The sequence below is a fragment of the Octopus bimaculoides genome, chromosome 8 (genome assembly GCF_001194135.2).
Source record: "Octopus bimaculoides isolate UCB-OBI-ISO-001 chromosome 8, ASM119413v2, whole genome shotgun sequence".
Lineage (NCBI taxonomy): Eukaryota > Metazoa > Mollusca > Cephalopoda > Octopoda > Octopodidae > Octopus > Octopus bimaculoides.
Window position 1 is genome coordinate 57,737,798 of NC_068988.1, and position 4,790 is coordinate 57,742,587.

Consider the following 4,790-nt stretch of genomic DNA (forward strand, 5'->3'; position numbering starts at 1 on the left):
TGTTCTACTTTCACACTTGCACCAATCTTTTTCAGCCATGCTGGTAGTTGAGTGCTGATACTTCCAAGTGCACCAATTACTATTGGTGTCACGTCTTCTCTCTTCATTGACCACAACCTATTTCCCACTTTAAATCATCATAGTTGTTTATTTTTCCTTCTTCGTTCACATTGATCCTGCTGTCATATCATTATTATTATTATTATTATTATTATTATTATTATTATTATTATTATTATTTCTCTTTATCATAGGTTTTGTTGGAGAGTTCCTGAAGTCTTACATGTGTAGCAGGCTTGCTACCTGCAGCCTACAGTACAATTATTATTATTGCCGGGCGAAATGCTTAGCGGTATTTCGTCTGCTGTTACATTCTGAGTTCAAATTCCGCCAAGGTCGACTTTGCCTTTCATCCTTTCGGGGTCGATTAAATAAGTACCAGTTAATCACTAGGGGTCGATGTAATCGACCTAATCCTCCACCCTTGTCTGTCCTTGTTTGTCCCCTCTATGTTTAGCCCCCTGTGGGCAATAAAGAAATAAATTATTATTATTATTATTATTATTATTATTATTATCATTTCTATTATCATTATGACATAATCAATCATTCAAAGTTGACTAGTATTTCCTAACAACAAAATCCAAATAGCTTTAGTAGTATTAGAAACAAGAAAATCCATCCCAGTAATCCAGCTTCTTTATCAACACAGCCACTTAGAATAGAACTAAAATCATTCATTTTCTGATGCATTTTAGCCACAGGAGAGTTTATAACATCATACTGAGAGATATTTTTTAAAGTCCCCCACTCTAACTCCAAGAAAAAAAAACTCCACCCTCAATTTCTAAAGAAGCTTCAAAATATCTCTCAACATTTTATCATTAAGAAAGGCCCCAATTCCGAGAGGAAATTTTCCAACCTTCCTTAAATCCAGACATGTAATATAAGTTACCATTGATATGTAATATATACAGTGCAACATTTCATTCAGAAGCTATGTCTTATCTTTAGAATATCTTGGGAGTCGGGTTGTAATATAAGCCACTGGTAATAAAATATCCCCACCCAACATTAATTTAGCTTTAAATATAAATCAGAAGAAAAGGGTAGCTAAGGAATGAATATTTAGATTTTGTTACTATTTCTAAACTGATGTTACTGTACCGGATTGCAGAGGGAGACTTTCAGTAACCAAACTTGTATAATTTAATTTGGTTCCTGCTGGACCTATTCCACATCATTTACATCTCTCATATCCTTCAGATCAAGCAAGCAGACATATTATAACTATCCATTTCTGCTCCATTAAAAATTCTTAATGTATTAAAGTTTCCATATCTGTGTAATAAATATCATCATCTGTTTATTTTTAATAAACCAATGGTATTGGTAGAAATGATAAAGTATTTTTGCAGCCTTCAATTTTGTTCTTCAAGTTTATTGCTTTTTAACTTCAGGTGAGCCTTGATTGAACAGACAAATTATCAAATTCCAGCCATGACTAACCTATCTTTCTCTTTTGCCCATACCATATTATCTATCATAAATGTCAAATTTTTCAGACCAAAATTTACAGCTGCAAAAGTTAGGTTGACTGATACACCAAAACGTCTTCAGAGGATTGAAAATCCCATGTGAAATACAGCAGGGTTTGGAAAGATAATGACAATTTTTAACTGTTTGCTCTACATGTTTACACTACATACTAAATCAATTTGTTTGTCAGAAAATGCAGTAGTTAAGGAGGGATGGGTTGTGCCAGTGACCCTCCTTTACCATCTCTAGCCCTCTGAGACCAAGGAGGAAGATACAAGATTATTCTTAAACCAGAAATCTGACCTGAAAACTTGCATCCAAGGATTAAATAGAAGTGTTAAGCTGTAAGACCTCCGTCCGTCAATGTTGGCCATGCATCTGCACATATATGTGTAGAAGTGGACAAGATATTTTTGTGAAAAACTAGTAGTTATTTATGCATGTAGGTCTCTCTCCCTTCTCCATGCCACTGATGTTTATCCAAGGGAAAGGCTGCCAACTCAACCTGATACAACTTGGCACCAGTGTAGTTGCAGGCATTGTTGTCACAATGCCAAGAGTTGAAACAGATACTGCAAGACATTTCACCCAACGCCCTAAAAATTCTACCACACTAAATTAGTGCTTTATTATCGATTCTGCAAGGAACTGGCAGAGCCTTTAGTGTGAATAGAATACCTTGCAGTACTTATTCTGACTCTCTATGCTCTGATCTCAAATCCTGCCAAGATCTACTTTACCTTTCATCCTTTCAGAACTAATAAATGTCAATGGTGTGGAGAAGGAAAAAATGCATAAATGAACGCTTGCTGGTCTTCCTAAGAATTAAAAAATATTTCCTAAGCCTGCATGCATAAATGTGCAGATGCATTGAGCAACTTTGACTGATAGGGATCCTATTGGTGATAAACTGGGTAACAGATTATAGTTAAGTATTCAAGAAGTCAGAATGCAAAGACTCAGAACAAATACTGCAGATCTTTTGCAATTGACTTCATGTACTTTCTGGGATTGTAATTAATGATCCGTTGAACTTGCTGGATAAATTCAGGTATTCTGATGATTTCAGAGCATTTAGAATGCTTTTTATGCTTTGATACTGGTGGTACATTTCCATCTTCAGTCTCTAGCTCCTTACAAACTTTGTAGACGAAAGATCAGGCAACTTTTAAAAATTGAGATATTTCTAAATCGCTATGCTCAGCCTTTATAACCATAATAACAGCATGCCTCTTCGTTTTTTGAGTAAGCAGAGGGTCTGCCATTATTATTTTCTGAAACAAAGATTATACAGGGTTAGCAAAAAATGCAGCAATGACTCAAAAAAGGTGTCTTCAAATACCTTACATGCCCTGTATATATATATATATATATATCCTTGTGAAGACCTGTTGGGGCAACTGAGATCGAAACTGAACCAAATTCGATGACTGGCACCCGTGCCAGTGGAGCGCTAACAGCACCATCCGAGCGGGATCACTGCCAGAGCAGCAGTCTCGCTTCCGTGCCGGTGGCACATAAAAAGCGCCATTTGAGCGCGATCATTTCCAGCTTCGCCTTACTGGCACTCGTGCCGGTGGCATGTGAACAAAACATTGGACTGACTCCTGTGCAGGTGGCACGTAAAAAAACACCATTTGAGTGTGGCCGTTGCCAGTACTGCCAGACTGGCCCTCGTGCCGGTGGCACGTAAAAAGCACCCACTACACTCTCGGAGTGGTTGGCGTTAGGAAGGGCATCCAGCTGTAGAAAGTCTGCCAGATCAGAATGGAACCATCTGGTTTGCCAGTCCCCAGTCAAATCGTCCAATCCATGCTAGCATGGAAAGCAGACGTTAAATGACGATGATGGTGATATATATATGTATATATGCAGTGAGTGGTGAGAATTCCAGATGGCTATTTCAATTCAATGCTGCTTGTATTGCATATAATGGATCATTTATAAGATAAATTTTTATGTGAGTTAGTCTCTCACTTAATGATCTCTCATTTAACAATTGAACATTATAAAATAATTGAATTGCTAAGTTGAGATATTCTTGCTTGTATATTAATGACTGTCGTCATCATGTATTGTATGACACTGCAATGAAAATCTTCCTGGTTAAGTGCGAGTTCTAATAACAAATGAAGCCATAGCATTACTGTGTTGTGACTTTCTCACAGTGTTTTCTTGGCAGAGATATTAGTATGGTCTGTCATTGCTTTCCCCACCTGGATGGTCGTTAGCCTACAAGGAGCTCGTCTGCCATTCAACAGGTCATGGTTTTAGTTCTGCTGGGTGTCCAGATGCCCTCCTCACAAGGGTAGCAAGCTACTCAAGTAGGGGAACTGGTTTAGTTGTCAGGCATGGAATAGGTAGCAGGTCTCATCAGCTTGTGATGAAACCCCTGATCTGATGTAATATTAATGATAGGGTAAAGGGTAAAGACCCACTTCGGTCACGAATCACCATGGGATTGCACCTAGCAAGTTACCCTCTGAGGCACGAGTCCAGGGAAGGTTGTTTATGGAAGACCAACAGTCACCCATGCATACCAGCTTCCCAACTCCCTGCCATTGATGTTATGCTAGAGAAAGGCAAAGGCCAATTCAGCTTGGCACCAGTGACATTGTAACTCATCTCTACAGATGAGTGAACTGGAGCAATGTTAAATAAAGTGTCTTGCTCAAGAACACAACACACAGCTCAGTTTGAGAATCGAACTCACTACCTCATGATTGTGAGCCCAACATTCTAACCACTGAGCTATGTGCCTTCACATATTAATGATAAAGTTTCAATATTTCCATGGAAACTTCTGCTACTTGTTTTATATCATTGTTTAATCCCAACTTAGTTATGGTCCAACAAATCAATAACCAAAGATATTCCAGCCATGGCAATCCAGTCTTATTTCTCTGTTGTCTCTTGTTTTTTAAGTTTCAGGATAGCTCAGACCAATCAAGCCTATAATCAAAAAAGTGTTCCAGTTATGACCACCCTGTCTTTGTTATTTGTTTTCCCAGATACAGTGAACCTAGGACCACTTTATTCAATGTGTCCCTTCTCTTTTAAAAAAAAAACTGTTAAGTATCACAGGATTTGGCTGCTATTTTTCGATGGGTTGATCAACTATGTGGAATTTTTTCTTGTGATCATGGTGATGTTATGATTGTTAGAGATGATGCTGATCAAAAATGATGATGATGATGGTGATGATGGTGATGATGTTGTTGTTGTTGTTGTTGTTGGTGGTGGTGGTGGTG

General features: G+C 38.0%; 1 long non-coding RNA gene across 1 annotated transcript in view; it reads left to right on the plus strand.

The window, feature by feature from the left end:
* LOC128248579 (uncharacterized) overlaps positions 1-1,358 on the plus strand; it is a 57,193-nt gene extending 55,835 nt beyond the window's left edge. The window contains exon 4 of the long non-coding RNA XR_008264758.1: positions 255-1,358. This is a non-coding gene — a long non-coding RNA (uncharacterized LOC128248579). The remainder of the gene's footprint in view (positions 1-254) is intronic.
* The last annotated feature ends 3,432 nt before the right edge of the window (positions 1,359-4,790 follow it).